This window comes from Panthera leo, chromosome A1 (genome assembly GCF_018350215.1).
Source record: "Panthera leo isolate Ple1 chromosome A1, P.leo_Ple1_pat1.1, whole genome shotgun sequence".
Classification (NCBI taxonomy): Eukaryota; Metazoa; Chordata; class Mammalia; order Carnivora; family Felidae; genus Panthera; species Panthera leo.
In genome coordinates, this window is record NC_056679.1 from 205,086,160 (window position 1) to 205,105,916 (window position 19,757).

The following is a 19,757-nucleotide window of genomic DNA, read 5'->3' on the forward strand; positions in this document are numbered from 1 at the left end:
GGAAGAAAGTGTATTTTCTTTCTGAAGCCCAGTATCTAGCACAGAGACTAGCATCTAAGTAAATACTTATAAATATTTGCTGAAGAAAATGAATGAAATTATATTGCTTTGGAAATTATTTTGTTTACAGATCTATATAGCACCTGTATTTTTCCTCTCCCTTCTGGATTGGGATTTCCTTGAGGACAAAGAGCCTTATTTAGTCACTTTCATATTCCCTGATTCATGCATCAGTACTGTCTAATCCTTGTTTTATAATTAAATCAATCAACAGAAGAATTTCTCATGTAAATAAAGATGCAATAAAACTGACAGATTATAACCCATGCTTCCAAGAGATAGTAGGAGAAAGAAAAGGTTTGTGTTTTTAAAAATACATACATGTGTGTGTGTATATATATATATATATATATATATATATATATATATATTTATATACATACAATGAAGTAAATGGGAGCATAAAAATTATTCATAATTATAGTGATCTGCACATAAACTCTTCATAATTTATTTCAATCAATTTATTTCTGCTTTAATAAACTATAATAGCAATGAAAATGATGGAACAAAAACTATAAATGCTGGAAGAATAGAGTAAGACATGTTGTACCTATTTTAAGATCCATATTAAATGCACATAATCAAGGGGGAAGAAGAGGACACTAGATGATTTATGACCCTATGGAGTGGTCTTTTTAATAATAATCAAAGTGATCACTAATTCAGGAAGATTATCTAGCATATAAGATGCTAGTCATGCATACGATTATTTTTAGGCAGAAACTTGTCTCTATACCTTCATTTTTACCAGGAGACATACTAGATTGAATAACTTTTTATTATCTAGTTTGCGTTTTTTAAAAATTATTACAAAAGCAGCATATATGCATTGTAGAAAATTAGAAAAAAATTATGAAATCAATCCTTCCTCACCAGAGACCACCACTACTAATTACCTTAATTCTGTATTTCCAGGTCTTTACAACACACACACACACACACACACACACACACACACACTCCTTTGCAGTTTCACCTCAATATAAAATCATACTGCATATGTTTTTCCTCAACCTACTTTTTGCAGTAAATGACCTCTACTTTTCTTTCAGTACATTTTATCTCCTCTGATATTGAGACTATTTTCAAAAGTCCCCATTTGATCCCAAAATATCACATATAGGTGGTCTGTCCATTCAAAGATCAAATGTAGAGTCAGTTGTATCTGGTTTTTATGTCCATTGGTTTCTCATAATCAACCACAATGTCTTTTTCACTATAGTAACTTTTTAAAGAATCCAGCCTAATTTATCTCCTACAGAACATCATTAATTTTTCTGGTTTCTTTGCTATGCTCTCATTTAACTTGTTTGTCTATATCCAACATTTCTTGTAAATTGCACATTCTATATGAGGCATAATAAATCCAACTTAAATATTGTTGCCTAGAATAATTAATAGGCAATGGTAACTTCATGTGACATTATATCAAAAGGCACATATTATTTTATGAACAAACAATAGTAATGCTGCAATTGATTGATTCTTATACCAAGTTATTTTTCCTCTCCACTGAACAGATAAGGTTTCCCCTTGCTATTAAAAAAGTAATGTGTGAGACTTTCTTTTAGCAATTAACTGTTTCCCATCAACCATTTACTTAATGATTTTTGACAGCAATTAGTAATACTTCCCTTAATCTATAATATCATTTGGGTCTGTGAAATTATTTTTTTCCAATTCTATATTCCCTTCTATGTTTTATAACAAGCATTTTCTGTAAAACAGTCCATTTCCTCAAAAATTGGGATATTTGGTTACCCTCTCAGCGAGGATGTAAGCAATGGAATTCCAACAGACACCTGGTAAGAATATTTGTACCATACTTTTGCAATACAACTTGGTATTATCTAACCAAGTTGAAGATACATATGATCTATGACCCAGAATTTCCATTTTAGGTATAGCATTTCCCACTTTAGGTATTCTCCACTTAAAATCAGAAACCTATTTCTATAAATTAGACTTTAAAAAAAATGATAACTGAAAGTCTATTTATCAATATTTTAAATAAGAAAAATTATAACATTTTATATATTAACTCAAAACCTCAACCAATTTCCTAAAACATAACTAATTCACAGTAAAATACATATATATATATGTATATATGTATACATATATACGTGACAAGCTATCATGTTAATATGTAAAATGACTGAAATGTTCATTAAATGATCAATATGGTTATTTCAAACAATTACTTTATATACAGCAACAGCAACATGCTGTATTAGTCTGGGTTCTCTAGAGAAACCCAATTGATTGGATATTTATATATGATACGATTTATTGTAAGGAACTGGCTCACATGATTATGGAGACTGAGAAGTCCCAAGATCTGCCGTCGAGACCCAGGAATTTGCTGAAGACCCAGGAAGGAGCCAATGGTATAGCTCTAGTCCAAGTCCAAGTCTGAAGGCAGGAGAAGACCAATGTTCCAGCTGGAAGATAGGCAAAGAAAACAAATATTCCTTTACTAAGCCTTTTTTCATACTCAGACCATCAGTGAATTAGATGAAGTTCACCCATATTGCAGAGGGTGATCTGTTTAATTCACTCCATTTGAATGTTAATCTTATCCTGAAACAGCCTCACAGAATAATGTTTAACCAAATATCTGGGCACCCCCATCCCAGTCAAGTTGACACATAAAATTAACCATCACACATGCCCTTTGTTGATTCTAACTGTTCCTTTCAAAACGTTAACACTTAACAATTCTACTTAGAATATAATTCAAGACTTCCCCTACAACCACCCCTCCCACACACACAGAGCTTTCTTTAAAATGTAGTACTGCATTTGAACATAAATACAAATTTTTCGTAAAAACATCAGCTGACAAGTGTTATTACAAAGACATTTATATTCTAAAGTTTGGATACCAAAATCCAAGAGGTTTTTCACCAGGGAAATATTAAAGAATGCCAGTACATACCCTGAAAGCATATAAACATAGGCCCCAGCATGCATGTGTAGGAGGATTAGCAGCAGTCTTATTTACAGTAACCAAAAACTGCAAACAACCTGAATGTCTACTTACAGTAGGATGAATGAGTTGTGAAATGTTAATACAATGAAACAGTGTAGCACTAAGAAAATGACATAGCCAAATGCTATAGTATGGATGGCATTGCAAACACTATATTAAACACAAGAAGTAGGATAAAAAGAATTCCAGCAGGGCACTTGGCAGCAGCCACTGTGCAGATCGGACTCTGCTTGCTGGAAAGCATTGCTCTGCTTCCTTTGCAACCATGTCTGACAAACCCCATATGGCTGAGATGGAGAAATTCGATTAAGTCAAAATTGAAGAAGGGAGAAAAGCAAGAGAAAAATCCACTGTCTTCAAAAGAAACAACTGAACGGGAAAAGCAAGCGGGCAAATTGTAATGAGGTGTGCGCCACCAGTATGCACTGTACATTCCACAAGCGTTGCCTTCTTATTTTACTTCTTTTAGCTCTTTAATAATATAAGGTGCAAAGAGGTTGGATCAGATTTAAATGACTGATGTCCCTTTCCTCATCAAAGAATCAGAACTACTGAGGAGGAACACTGAGGCTGCCTCCTCCATCTGCACATCTGGCTGGGCAGGGAAGGAAAAGAACTTGTATGTTGGTGAAGGAAGAAGCTAGGTGGGACAACAGTGAAATCTAGAATAAAAACCAAGTTGGTACAAGATGTCCTGTAAGCTGCAAATGCAATTTAATCAGAGTACCATTTCTATGTTCAGATGATTTTAATTATTGGAATGCACAATTTTTAATATGCAAATTAAAAGTTTAAAATATGAAAAAAATTCCAATAGTATGATTCCACTCATATTAAGTTCAAAACAGGCAAAACCAGACCATTGTTTAAGAATGCATATATAGGTTGTAAAAGCATAAAAAAAAAGGTAAGGTTATCACAAAGCCAGAATAGTGGATACCTCCAGGCTGGAAGGATAGGATTATAATTAGAGAGGAAGCCAGGAACTAAGTGGGTGTGCTTGGATGCTGCCAACGTTCTTTTTTTGACTTGGCTTATACTAGTGTTTGTTTTCTTTCATTATTAATTAAACAGTACAAATATATTTTATAAATTCTAATGTAAGTATATATATTTTATAATAAAAAAAAGAAAAGAAAGGAAAAGAAAAAGTTAGGTTAGGCATTAGTGTAGAAGATACGATTACAGGATGTTGGTGAGGGCACCAACCTCTTCTTGCTATATCTGAGCATACAGAATTGAACTACAGGAGAGAAAAAGAAAGACAAAATAAGTCAGCAAAAAAAGCATTTGCAAAGGAGATTACACTTAAAATTGCTCAAAAATAATACATTTGTTGGTTGGAAATTGACAGATGAAAAATCTTCCATATGAGTAAGAAGCGTAAGAAAACAGTTTAGAACAAAAAAACTGAATGTCTTAATGGGGACATTAAGACACTCATAAACCCATAAGAAGTAAGAATGCTGTAAACATGGTTTTATACAATAAATCCTGCAATTTTTAATACATGCGGATGCAAAGTGAACTTCAAAAGAAGTCATTTTCAACAATTAAAAGAAATTGTATCTTACACAGAAGGCAGAACATTTGCAATAAATCATTATTATTTTATGTCCTTAAATTTTACCATTTGACAGAAAAAAATCAAATAAATAAGCACCTAGTAAGAATATTCAGCCTCAAATGAAAGTGTTCCAAAATTTCATAACTGTTTAAAATTCAATAGATAAAATTCAATAACTGTCTCTGGCACATGGGGCAAAAGTTCAGAAGCATTTCCCTAGCAACTTCTGATTTCACATAGAGTGCTGCCCTCTGCTGGGAACTTTGGCCACATCTGATCCCATAAATGAGTGCTTTTCTGTGGTATTTTTGCAAAAAAATTTTTGCAAAAATTTCCACTTTTGTTTACACGAATGAAATGTTTCTATCTTCCTCTTAAAACAAGTCATTTAAAATTAGTTGTAGGGGCGCCTGGGTGGCGCAGTCGGTTAAGTGCCCGACTTCAGCCAGGTCACGATCTCGCGGTCCGTGAGTTCGAGCCCCGCGTCAGGCTCTGGGCTGATGGCTCGGAGCCTGGAGCCTGTTTCCAATTCTGTGTCTCCCTCTCTCTCTGCCCCTCCCCCGTTCATGCTCTGTCTCTCTCTGTCCCAAAAATAAATAAAAAAAAAAAAAAAACGTTGAAAAAAAAAAATAAATAAAATTAGTTGTAAACAAAGTGAAGATGTGCTATGACATGTTTTCAAGAAAACTAAAAAAAATTAACTTATTTTTCCATTTAGAAAGAAAACCATAAAATGGTAAGCTATATATTAACAATTGAATTGCATTATTAACAGTACAAGAAGAACAAAATTTGAAATTTTTTTTGAATTTATTTATTTATTTTGAAAGAGAGAGAGAATGCACCTGAATGGGGGGGGGGGGGGCAGAGAGAATCCCAAGAAAGCTCTGCACTATGAGCATGGAGCCCAACACAGGGCTTGAGACCATGACCTGAGTCAAAATCAAGAGTAGGACGCTTAACTGACTGAGCCACCCAGCTGCACCTAAAATTTGAAATATTTTAAAGTATTTTTCAAGACTAGATATATGAGCAATAAAAATGAACTTGAAAATTACATGTTCCTCAATACTTGGTTTAAATTACTATTCTATAATTAAGCAGCCATCATTAGAAATAGTTTTCTTATTTCAGTTATGCTGTTATCACTCAAAAGTAGTTTTGAACTGCTTGTATAAAATTGCCTTCAAAGTTGTTTAAGAGACATATAAGAAAATCAGTCTATTTTATAATTACATTGTTTTCATGATAAAACATTACTAAATTTCATTGTCAGCATTATTTACAAACTTAATTTTGAATGCCATTTTTATTTTAGAGAAAATATGATTTTTGGAACTAAAGATTTTCTACCATTAAGGATATTCAAAGGACTGTGATGAATGACTTTAAGAAAGTATGAAAGAAGAATTCCCAAAAAATTTTTTGTGAATTAGAATAACTTTTTTCAAAAGTGTGTGTATACACACACACACACACACACACACATATATATATATATACATACACACACATATACATACATGTGTATAGGTGTGTGTGTATATGTATATATATATTCGTGTGTGTGTGTGTGTGTATGAGTAGAGAGACAGAGATAGAGAAAATAATCATTTATATGTAAATGCCAGGTGTCAGCTTCTGCTTAGAATGTAGAAAGTTATAAGAGAATGCCATTTCTGGAGGGGCCAAGATGGCAGAACAGCATGGAAGCTTTTTTGCATCTCGTGTCCATGAAATACAGCCAGATCAACATTAAACCATCCTGCACACCTAGAAAACTTATTTGAGGATTAACAACAATCTGCACAACCTGAACCACAGAACTCATGAGGTACATGGTGGGGAGAGGTGAACTAGGGGAGAGAGAAGCTGCGGAGGGCAGGAAGCTATTTTTGCTTGTAGAGAGAGGACAGAGATGGGGGGAGAGTACGGGAAAAGCACCCCCGCCAAAAGCAGCTGGAGAGAAAGTGGAAAAGTGGAAACAGCCACAGGGACTGAACTAAAAAGGGAGAAAGGAAAAAAGAGAGGGTTTAAATTCCATTAAGACCCTATAAGCAGGAGGAGCACAGAGTCTGAAACTCCAGCACTCGATAACTGGTGTCATGCTGGTGGGAAAGGCAAATCCCCAGGAGCAGAGAGTGAAGTCCAGGGGTCCTCGGGCCACACAGGGAGAGGCAACTCACCTACTGGGAGGACATTTGGTAGAGGCTATGAAGACACCTGGTCCCAGCAGACCTCAGAGATCAACCACATTCACTGGTGCTGTAACAAGGATGTTAAGGGTGAAGCCTGGTGCCAGATGTATGTTGTGACTTACCATAATCCTTGAAACAGTGTGACTACAAAATCATGTGAACTTTTACTGGGGCGGGCTGGCAGCCAGCCATAGTCTCTGGGCATTGGCAGCAGCATGTCCCACGAACATTCCTGGGGGTGGCCGGCACCTGGCCATTGCTTGGTGAGACCCCAGAGTATCTGAGCAGGTCAAAGCCACAGTCCCTCAGAAGTGAGGGGTTGGGAAACACAGCCGCATATGAGATAAAACTCAGGAGGGAAATGGGGTGCCTGGGTGGCTCAGTCGGTTAAGCATCTGACTTCAGCTCAGGTCACCATGACTTCAGCTCATGAACCATCATGAGATCGAGCCCTGCGTTGGGCTCTGTGCTGACAGCTCAGAGCCTGGAGCCTGCTTCAGATTCTGTGTCTCCCTCTCTCTCTGACCCTCCCCTACTCATGCTCTGTCTCTCTCTCTCTCTGTCAAAAATAAATAAACATTAAAAATTAAAAAAAAAAAAAAACGCAGGAGGGAAGTGCCATCTGGCAACCTGATGGCTAGGTCATGGACAGTGTAAAAGTGGGGAGTAGACAGACCGGAGACAAAGGACAGGTGCGCAATTGCTGACTGGGGAGAACAGAGTTCCGATACTAGAGACTGGGTACCTGAGTGACGCCATTTTCACTCTTCCCATGCATGCGCATACACACCTACAAGCACCACAACAATCCACCCCAGTAAGCTAAGTAGCACCATCTACTGGAGAACAGAGCTGTTACACTAAGCCCCACCCAACTGGGCCAACCTTGCTCTTCAGGAACACCACAAGTCTCTCCGCCTGCTTAGTTTACAGACTATAAAGTGCTTCATAATTTGACTTCTAGGGGAAAACGATGTAATTTCAATCATATTTCAGTCTGTTCACTGGTCCATCTATTCAATTTTTTTTTCTTTTCTGTTTATTTTCTTTTTCTTGAATACAAAAAGTGAAAACTGTATTTTTATTTTCAATTTTTATTAAAAACAATTTCTTTAATTTTTTGCTCCTATATTTTTTGCATTTTTGTAAATTTTTCAACTTCTATTTTACCTCCTTCATTTCATTTCATTTTATTCTATTTCATTGTATTCATTTTTCCAATTTTCAAGCATTTTCCTTTTTTTTTTCTCTTTTCCCTTTTTCCTCTAATCTATCAACCTCTTTTCAACAACCAGACCAAAATACACCTAGGATCTAGCATCATTTATTTGATTTTTGCGTGTGTGTGTGTGTGTGGTTTTTAATTCTTTAATTTTATTTTTTTTACCTTATTAATTCCTTTTCTTCCTTCAAAATGACAAAATGAAGGAATTCACCCCAAAAGAAAGAGCAGGAAGAAACAACAGCCAGGAACTTAATCAACACAAATACAAGCAAGATGTCTGAACAAGAAATTAGAATCACAATAAGAATACTAGCTGAGGTTGAAAATAGATTAGAATCCCTTTCTGTGGAGATAGAAGTAAAAGCTAGTCAGGATGAAATAAAAAATGCTATAATTGAGCTGTAATCTTGAATTGATGCCACAGCAGCAAGGATGGATGAGGCAGAGCAGTGAATCAGCGATACAGAGAACAAACTTATGGAGAATAACGAAGCAGAAAAAAAAGAGGGAGACTAAGGCAAAAGGGCATGATATAAGAATTAGAGAAATCAGTGACTCATTAAAAAGGAAGAACATCAGAATCACAGGGGCCCCAGAGGATGAAGAGAGAGAAAAGGGGGTAGAAAGGTTATGTGAGCAAATCATAGTGAAAAACTTCCCTAACCTGGGGAAAGTCACAGACATCAAAATCCAGGAAGCACGGAGAACTCCCATTAGATTCAACAAAAACCGACCATCAACAAGGTCTATCATAGTCAAATTCACAAAATACTCAGGCAAGTATGAAAACAGCAAGGGAAAAAAGTCCTTAACCTACAAAGGAAGACAGACAGGTTTGCAGCAGACCTATCCACAGAAACTTGGCAGACCAGAAAAGAGTGGCAGGATATATTCAATTTGCTGAATCAGAAAAATATGCACCCAAGAATTTTATCCAGCAAGGCTGTCATTCAAAATAGAAAGAGAGATAAAAAGTTTCCCAGACAAACCAAAACTAAAGGAGTTTGTGAGCACTAAACCTGCCCTGCAAGAAATTTTAAGGGGCACTCTCTGAAGGGAGAAAAGACAGAAAAAAAAGACCAAAAGCAACAAAGACTGGAAAGGACCAGAGAACACCACCAGAAACTCCAACTCTACAAGCAACATAATGGCAATAAATGCATATCTTTTAGTACTCACTCTAAACGTCAATGGACTCAATGCTCCAATCAAAAGATACAGGGAAACAGAATCAATAAGAAAACAAGATCCATCTATATGCTGTTTATAAGAGACCAACTTTAGACCTAAAGACACCTTCAGATTGAAAGTAAGCGGGTGGAGAACCATCTATCGTGCTAATGGCCATCAAAAGAAAGCTAGAGTAGCTATACTTATGTCAGACAATCTAGACTTTAAAATAAAGACTGTAACAAGAGATGAAGAAGGACATTATATCATAATTAAGGGGTCTATCCACCAAGAAGACCTAACAATTGTGAATATTTATGCTCCAAATATGAAAGCACCCAAATATATAAATCAATTAATCACAAACATAAAGAAACTCATTGATAATAATACCATAATAGTAGGGTACTTCAACACTCCACTTACAGCAATGGACAGATCATCTAAGCACAAAATCAACAAGGAAACAATGGCTGTGAATGACACACTGGACCAGATGGACTTAACAGATATATTCAGAAGATTTCATCCTAAGCAATAGAATATGTATTCTTCTCCACTGCACATGGAACGTTCTCCAGAATCGATCACATACTGGGACACAAATCAGCCCTCAACAAGTACAAAAAGATCGAAATCATACCATGCATATTTTCAGACCACAGCACTATGAAACTCGAAATCAACCACAAGAAAAAAATTGGAAAGATAACAAATACTTGGAGACTAAAGAACATCCTACTAAAGAATGAATGGGCTAACCAAGAAGTTAAAGAGAAAATTAAAAAGTACATGAAAGCCAATGAAAATGATAACACCACAGCCCCAAACCTCTGGGATGCAGCAAAGCAGTCATAAGAGGAAAGTATATAGCAATCCAGGCCTTCCTAAAGAAGGCAGAAAGATCTCAACTACACAAGCTAACCTTATGCCTTAAGGAGCTGGAAAAAGAACAGCAAATAAAACCCAAAACCAGCAGAAGACAGGAAGCTGGTTATTTGAAGAATTAACAAAATTGATAAACCCTTAGCCAGTTTGATCAAAAAGAAAAAGGAAAGGACCCAAATAAATAAAATCAAGAATGAAAGAGATCAAAACTAACACAGCAGAAATAAAAACAATAATAAGAGAATATTATGAGCAATTATATGCTAATAAAATGGGCAATATGGAAGAAATGGACAAATTTCTAGAAACATATACACTACCAAAACTGAAACAGGAAGAAATAGAAAATTTTGAACAGATTCATAACCAGTAAAGAGACTCTTAAATATGGAGAACAAACAGAAGGTTACTGGAGGGGTTGTGGGAGAGGGCATGGGCTACATGGGTAAGGGGCATTAAGGAATCTACTCCTGAAATCATTGTTGCAGTATATGCTAACTAACTTGGATGTAAATTTAAAAAATAAATTAAACAAATAAGTATAAGTAAAATAAAAAAAAATTATTATTTTGATTAGGATTATAATAATGCTTGAATTAACTTTAAGATAATTAACATCTTTTTAATATCAAGTTTTTTTATAAAAGAATATGTTCAATTATAAATTTTTCAATTATAATTTATATTTAAAATTTTTTCACATCTGATTTACACAGTCATGATGTTTATTCCATACTATATTTGCTCATCTAATATCAATTGTAAATGGAATAGTATTTTCCATTATGTCTTCTAACTGCTTGTGGTTTTCATATTTTAAAAATATTGATTTTTGGTTATTAATATATGCTAATATTCTATTAGATTATAAAATATTAGGAGCACATATCACCATTAGGTGATAGTTTCACCTATTATTTCCAGTTGTAACATTTTGCTTTTTTTTTTCTTCCCTCTAATTGCATTGGTTAATAGCTCACGTGCAAGGTTAAAATAGCAATGATGTTAGTGGATATGTTTATCATTTGGTCATAGTATATTTTTTAATGTGATCTGCTAATATTTCATGTGGGACTTTTATATGGACATTAATAACTGAGTTAACATGTAGTCTTTAAAAAAAAGAGAGAGAGAGAGAGAGAGAATGCCATTTCTACCCTAACAGTAACAGGCCAGATAACCAATGAAATCATAGTTTATTAAAAATTCATCAGAGAGATAAATATGGGGGGAAATATATAATGAATTAATAAAATCCAGAAACTTATAAACCTCTCTCTGGAGTGAAGAGACCCAACAGTTTTCTTTCATCCTAAGTGAAGGAGTGGAAAAGGAGAAACCTGCAGAGAAATAGGTAAAAAGAAAACTGCTGAACAAACAAACAACAATTTTGATTTTGTAGACCAAGTGTGGTAGTTTAGAATCCTTGATAGTTTAGAATCCTTAGGACAGAGTATGCCCACCTTCAATACTTCCTCATGGGCCTTCACAGAGTGATCATGAGAAATACTGGGGCTAGGTTAGGAATGCTGAAAGAAACCTTCAAGCACTGGGGTTTTATGATGATTGATACAAGGCAGCAGGCATCTAATTTTAGTGGAAGGGCAGGAATGCTGAGAAAGATCTGCTCCTCTAAGGTACAGTGTGAAGGACCTCATGAACTCTGAGGGCAGGAAAGGAGAAGAGAGACAAGTTCTATGAGTTCTCAGGGCCTAACACTGAGTTAGAGACAGTGATAACTTATGACTGGGAGAGGGGCAAGAAAACTGAAAGGGATTCTCCTCTGAGGTGTAATCATAGGCAGTTTCTTGCAGTCTTGAGGCAGCAGAGGAGGAATGAACTGAACTCTTTAGGTACTTGGGATTCCCAGCGAGTACCAAGCAATGACTGGTTTTGGATGGGGGCAGAGGCAAGAATGTTGAAGAACATCTCTCTGAGATGCAGACAACCAGGACCTGAGGAAGGCTGAAGGCAAAGCAGGAGAATGGAAACAGATCCTCTAGACACATGTCTGGTAAAAAGAAAATTCTGATCCCTTGAACAAATTATTATTGAAGTCTGTGGTGAAATAAATCCAACTAAAGAAATAGCCAAGCCAAGATTCAATTCAATTACAGATGAGATTGACTCATCTCCCCACAACTTACCTCTTCTTTTTAGTGGACTGACAAAAGGAATGTGCCCTTTTCTGGGTATAACTATTATTTTCCTCAGCTTCTGTATCAAACCATCAATCACGCACACACAAAAAGTGACTTGTTCTTAAGGGAGAAAACAGTCAATTAAAACCTTATTCAAAGATGGTCCAATACTAGAATTATCAGAGGGATTTTAAAATAACAATAATAGGGGCGCCTGGGTGGCTCAGTCAGTTAAGTGGCTGACTTCGGCTCAGGTCATGATCTCACGGCCCATGGGTTTGAGCCCCGCGTCAGGCTCTGTGCTGAAAGCTCAGAGCCTGGAGCCTGTTTCAGATTCTGTGTCTCCCTCTCTCTGACCCTCCCCCGTTCATGCTCTGTCTCTCTCTGTCTCAAATAAATGTTAAAAAAAATTTTTTTAAATAAAAAAATTAAAAAAATAAAATAACAATAATAAATATATTAAGAAATTTCATGTAAAAGGTGGGTAACGTGTGAACAGATGGGGAATTATAGCATAAAAATGAAAACTATAAAAAGGAGCCAGATGATAATCCTACAAATGAAAAAAAAGATGAAGAATTATTTTGATGGGTTTATTAGCATACTGAACACATCACATGAATCAGTGAATTACAAGATAATTGAAATTATCCAAATTAAAAAAGAAAGAGAAAACATTTTTTAAAAAGGGGAATCAGAAACTCCAGTAACTGTGAAATACTATCATATAGGCTACCATTTGCATAGCTGGAGTCCCAGAACAAAAACAACAATAGAGAAAAAGAAATATCATAAGTAATGAGTGAGAATTTTCCAAAATTGATGGAAGACATCAACTTAAGAAGTTCAGAGAAATCCTAGAAGAGTAAATACAAAGAAAACCACAACTGGGCATATCATAATCGTATGGCTGAAACCTAAAGATAAAGATAATATCTTGATATCAGAGGAAGGAAAGAAATATTACATACAATGAACAATGATGAGAATGATGCCTACCCTGTTATCAGCGAAAAAAAATGAAAGCGGTGAGCAATGTAATGGTATCTTAAAGTTCTTGGAGAAAAAAGAAAAATTGTTAATTTAGAATTCTATACCCTGTAAAAATGTCCTTTAAAAATGAAGTCAATGTGGATCCTGAGAAACTTAACAGAAGACCATGGGGAAGGGGAAGGAAAAAAAAAGTTAGAAAAGTTAGAGAGGGAGAGAGCCAAACCATAAGAGACTCTTAAAAACTGAGAATAAACTGAGGGTTGATTGGTGGGGGGGAGGGAGGGGAGGGTGGGTGATGGGCATTGAGGAGGGCACCTGTTGGGATGAGCACTGGGTGTTGTATGGAAACCAATTTGACAATAAATTTCATATTAAAAATAAATAAATAAAATAAAATAAAAATGAAGTGAAAAAATACACTTCTCCAATGAAGACATCCAGATGACCAACCAACACATGAAAAAATGCTCAACATCACTCATCATCAGGGAAACACAAATCAAAACCACAATGAGATACCATCTCACACCAGTTAAAATGGCTAACTTTAACAACTCAGGCAACAACAGATGTTGGCAAGGATGCAGAGAAAGAGGATCTCTTTTGCACTGCTGGTGGGAATGCCAACTGGTGCATCCACTCTGGAAAACAGTATGGAAGTTCCTCAAAAAATTAAAAATAGAACTACCCTACAACCCAGCAATTGCACTACTAGGTATTTATCTAAGGGATACAGGTGTGCTGTTTGGAAGGGGCACATGAACCCCAATGTTTATAGCCATGCTATCGACAATAGCCAAACTATGGAAAGAGCCCACATGGCCATCAATGCATGAATGGATAGAGATGTGATATATATACACAATGGAGTATTACTTGGCAATCAAAAAGAATGAAATCTTGCCGTTTGCAACAACATGGATGGAACTTGAGGGTAATATGCTAAGCAAAATTAGATAAAGACAAATATACCTTAACTCATATGAAGAACTTAAGACACAAAACAGATGACCATAAGGGAAGGGAAGCAAAAATAATATAAAAACAGGGAGGGGCACAAAACATAAGAGACTCTTAAATATAAAGAACAAAGAAAGGGTTGCTGGAGGGTTGTGGGAGGGGGGATGGGATAAATGGTTAAGGGGCATTAAGAAATTACCTGAAATCATTGTTGCACTATATGCTAACTTGGATGTAAATTTTAAAATTAATCAATTAATTAATTAATTAGAAGTGAAGTCAAAATAAAGACATTTAGAAGCAGGCAAAACCTGAAAGGATTCATCTTATCTACCATAGACTTGCACTGTAAGAAATATTAAATACTAATGGTCCGTGGAGGAGGGGAGTCAGTAATTTTTTTCTCTTTACTTATTGTACAGATTCAATTGCTGTGTCTTCAAGTTCAGTGATCAGTTCTGCAATATCATGACTCCCACCTACTATATTTTTCACTTCAAAAAATGTAGTTTTAATCCCTGAAAGTCCAATTTAGGTCTTTTTAACATCTTCTGGCTGTACCTAACGTGTACAATATTTACTCCAGTTTCTTGAACGTAGGAAGTATAGTTATAGTGTTTACTGTCTTGGTTTATGAATTCTTTTGTGACACATCTGGATTGATTGAATAGATTATTTTTCACCTCCTTATGGATAATACCTTGCTTCTTTGCATGCTGATAATTTTTGTTGAATCCTAGACATTATGAATTTTATCTTGTTGGATGCAGCATATCTTTGCATTTCTATAAATATTGTTGAGGCTTATTCTGGACTGCTATTAAACTACTTAGAACCAGTGTGATACATTCAGGTCTTGCTTGTGAGGGTTGTTAGGAGGAACAAAGCAGCATTTAGTTTATGGTTGATTTTGCCACTATTGAGGCAAAACATTTTTGAGAATTCTACCTATCATCCAGAATTATGGGGTTTCCCACAGTGGCTGATGTCTTCTGCAAGTCCTGGGAAGTATTCCCTCTAATTCTTTCTGGTGGTTCTTTCTCAAGCCTCAAGTAGCTTCCTCACCCTCATGCACAGATCAGTGCTCAGCTGAAAACACACAGAGGATTCTGCAGATTCCCAGAGATTTTTCTCCCTTTCTCTGCATAACTCTCTCCTCTGTGACACTTTCCCTATGAACTATGGCTTCCTTGACCTCCCCAGATTCCTTGCTTCATCTTCTCAACTCAAGAAGACCACCAGGCTTTCTCTGGTTCTCTCTTCCTTGTGGCCTGGGAAATCTGCAGCCAATAACCTGGGGAAATTATAGATCTCATCTCATTTATTAGTTAAGGGAATCACTACCATTCATTGCCTAATGTTCAATATCTTAAAAACTATTCTTTCATATATTTTATTAAGTTATTTGTTGCTTGGACAGAAAAGCAAATCTTGTCTCTCAATTCACCCTCCATCTTGGCTAGAAACAGAAATCTTTATATCATGCTTTTAAAAATATTCTAGATCTATGTAGTCTGTATATTATGACTGAAATGCTGTTTTTTCCTGAGACCCAGTAAGTAAAAATCTTTTTCATTCCTGTATGATGTCAAATTTAGAATACAACATGAACTGTGAAGGAAGCAAAACCATCCATAAGTGGGAGCACACACACACAAAAAGAAGGTCATATGAAAGGACATTGACTGTATGATATTCACCCTTATTTGCCTACATCCTTGTCCATTTTCATATTCTTCTCTGACATGACTTACTTTTAGGACCAGATGTTCCTGTATTCCCTGTGATTACTTTCTACTCTGATGAGGGAGAGTAGCATGAGATGTCTAAAAACGCTTTTATATACCAAACATGTATCAAATTTGCAAACTTTCTTTCATCTAGGTAAGGCAGCCTTGCCTACTTTCTCTAAAATTTCTCTACCAGTGAAGAAACACAAACATATGCAACACATATAATTATCTATCAATTTCATACTAAATTAATGTCTATACTTTAGCCTTCAGCTGGAAATGTAATTTAAGAATTTAATTAACTGAAATTAATCTTTGATGTCCCTCTTTTGGACATCCTTCCTTCACTTCAGATGAACAGATTGGACATAATCAATGATTATGAAGTGATTAATATATAAAATAACATTCTGTCTTCCTAGGTACACTGAAAAGAGGCAACATGAGTAGCTTATAAATCCTTCTATTATTTGCAGTATAGAGAATAGGCCACCAGCTGGTGTTCAAATAACTAAATTGTTTTACTGAAAATTCAGAATAGAGGGATTGGCTAGAGGTGAATGTTGAATTATGATTATACGATTCAGTGCTATGTTCAGAGGTTGTTGCTTTGAGAAGAGTGGTTATAAAGCTCCAATGACTAAACATCTTAATTTAAAACTCATATTACATGTTTCATGCCAATGAAATAAAAAGGAAAATTCATGACATCTCTGATAAAATATTTTTCTATTGCTTCCATTTCACATAATAAATATACTAACAGCATTCATGAAGTATTTACTCTTCAAAAAAAAATTTTTAAACAAGTAAAATTATTTATTTAAAGTACACTTCTCTTAAAAAATGTTTTTTAACTGAATATTGAACTTTTTTATGTTTCTTTTTATTTTATTTTTGAGAGAAAGAGAGAGAGTGTGAGCAGGCGGTGGGGTGGGGGCAGGGGTGGGCAGAGAGAGAGGGAGACACAGAATCCAAAGCAGGCTGCAGCCTATGAGCTGTAAGAGATCATGACTTGAGCTGAAGTCAGCCACTTAACCAACTGAGCCACCCAGCACCCCTTAAAATGTTTCTTTAAGCACATTAAAAAGTGCTCTTTATCCCTCCTCTGTAAAATAATTCAATTTTATAAGAAGTAAATCTAAAAGATTATTCCTCTTTACACACTTATTTTTCTCTTAGGAAAAAAGTCCAGTACAGGTATAAAACTGACTTTAATCGTTATCAAGCCTATTTGCCCCTGTTGGCAACATGAATGGTGACATGTTGACAAATATGCATTTTGAAAAGTTGAAGAATTTAAAATCAGAAGGTTTCACTTACAGGTGACCAATTATGTACTATTAGCTGACAAAGACAAAGTCTGCTATAGGATAGTTGTCCTCTATTTAAATGTATATAATCATGGCTTTTTCATTTAAGATTATCTGAATTTGTAAAATATAATGAAAAGATCCAATCCCCCAACCTCAATAATCTCTTATTTTTACTTTTAAGTATTTACTTAAAATACAAACTATTTGGTACCTGATTTTAAAAATAAACAAAATATAAAGGCTAGCCCAGAGACAATGTGGCCCTACTTGAGGACCAGCTGGCAGCTCTGAGCATTATTAAAAGCTCCAACGGTCTTGGTGGCTTTTTAAGAAGAAGTCTCATATACTGAACACTAGGTATGCTTTAATTTAAATAAACATCAATATTTAGTTCTGCAATTTGAGGACACAGTTCACAAAATAAAATCACAGTAGTGTTTTCTTCTGTTACAGTGACACAGTATATCAATTCCTCCATATTAAGCCTACCTTTCCAGATAAGTAGAAATTACATTTGCAAAATCCAGAATGAAATTACCAGAAAATGTAAAACTCTTATTTGAAAAATATTTCATAATATCACATCTAAGTTGCACAGAAGACCCCAGTGATCACTAGGAAATCTACCACAGTCCAGTTTTTCCAACCCAAGGAAGTCCAAACTTTGGGTAACAATAGGACCACTTTCTGCTGCTATTCTGAAACATATTTGATTAAAATGAAGCTTACAAGTAGCAGATATTCCAAGATTAGAGTTTATTTGTGTATCCCATGCATACTGGCAATGCCTAGATTTGTCAAAAACTCCCAGACATACAAATTATTTTTGGGTAAAGCACCCATTTGGTAACTTGGTGATCCTTAAATTTGTATCCCCTGCAAATATAACTATAGCTGACTCTGGAGCTTCTTGAATTTTCTTTAAAATCATTTTTAACTGATTCATTTGTTCCTTGGCATGCTCTTTGGTGCTTTCCACATGAGAAGTCATAAGGCAAAGTTCATTTCCCAACACAGTTGCATACACACACAAAACGTTTTTCATCATTTTTGTATTTGGAAAAGGGATATCTTGGATTTTAAATTTCACTCTCGATTTCTTCAACATTATAGCTGTGAAATATCCTTCTTCGTGACCCATAATAATCACATCACTACTTGCTCTCTTCTTTAGGTGGCTACAATATGGGGGAATAACCTCCTGTACAAATATCAAATATTATAAATATTTGAAAATCAAATATTTCAAACATTTGTAAAAATCAAATGCATAATACCTTCAGATGTGCTGGTTTTAGAACTAATGGAATCAGTTGTTTCTTTATTCATTAGGTCAACACAGGACTTTGACTTGGCTGGGGTCTGAGGGTGGCTTTCCAAAGCGTCCTCCTCCACAGGCAGCTCAAAGTACAAGTTCAGCGCTCTCTCCATCTCCCAGTCATTCTCCACCAGATAGCACTGAGCCACGGTGGTGTCACAGCTCATGACCGAGGCAAACTCCACACAGAGCGGTTCACACGTATAATTCCACACAAAGAGGTCCACACATAGAAGCCACTTCTTTGCCTCGGCCTCACCCTCTGCCTCATCTGCCTTCAGAGTGGCCTCCAAACCACTGGGCCCCTCCATTTACTTGCTGTGGGCAGACCCCTCTTCAAAATATTTTTACATTAACCATTTTTGAAGAAGAATGGCACATTTTAAATATCCCCTTAAATAGTTTTTTTTTTTTTTAAGTCAGACAGTATAATATCGTCTCTGTCAACTGTTTGAGTCTTTTAAAGCAAAATCAAGTTTCAAAATGAGATTATTTAGATAAATTCAGGCAATCCTTTCCTCTGTAGCATTTGAAGACAAAAAAAAAAAAAAAAAACCCTTGTAGAAACCGAATAATCTTTGACTTCTATATTAAAGAAATTGATTGAATGTTGTACCTCTGAAATTCTTCACATCACTCACTTTTTAACCATATTCTCTCTTTGACCTCTGCATTTGGGAGGACGGTCTGGCCTGCTGGTAGTGTCAGATTAGGATTTCAGAGCTTTTGATCTGGAGTGCTAGTTTTCTAGTTCAGAGTTTTCAACTTCCATTCAGCTTTGACACATGAAGGATGATGTTCCCATGCATAACACAAGGCATTTTCTTCTCTTCATCTTTCTCTTAATACTGGAGGGCAAGTGAAATAAAGTGACTTTATTATGGAATTAAACTTGAATCTGATGAAATTTATTTTAAAGTAAATCATCACCACAGTAGCAAATAACTTGATGTATAGTAGTCTCCAAGTAGTCTACTAGGCAGACTCTCCCAAAGGTACCAGAATAGAAGGGCTCACAGACCAAATTAAGATAACTGAATCATACAGTTAGATGAATCAACTGAAAACACACAGCAAGAAGCAAGAGGAGAGGGGGAAAACTGGCAGAGTAAGAGGACCCTAAGCTCACCTCATCCCACAAATACAACTAGATAACACTCACCTCAGTGTAATAACCCAGAAAACAGCCT

At 35.7% G+C, this 19,757-nt stretch overlaps 2 pseudogenes; one reads left to right on the forward strand and one right to left on the reverse strand.

The window, feature by feature from the left end:
- Positions 1-3,323: 3,323 nt before the first annotated feature.
- Positions 3,324-17,188, forward strand: LOC122198447 (annotated as a pseudogene).
- Positions 17,189-17,729: 541 nt separating this feature from the next.
- LOC122201889 lies at positions 17,730-19,052 on the reverse strand (annotated as a pseudogene).
- Between the last annotated feature and the right edge of the window lie 705 nt (positions 19,053-19,757).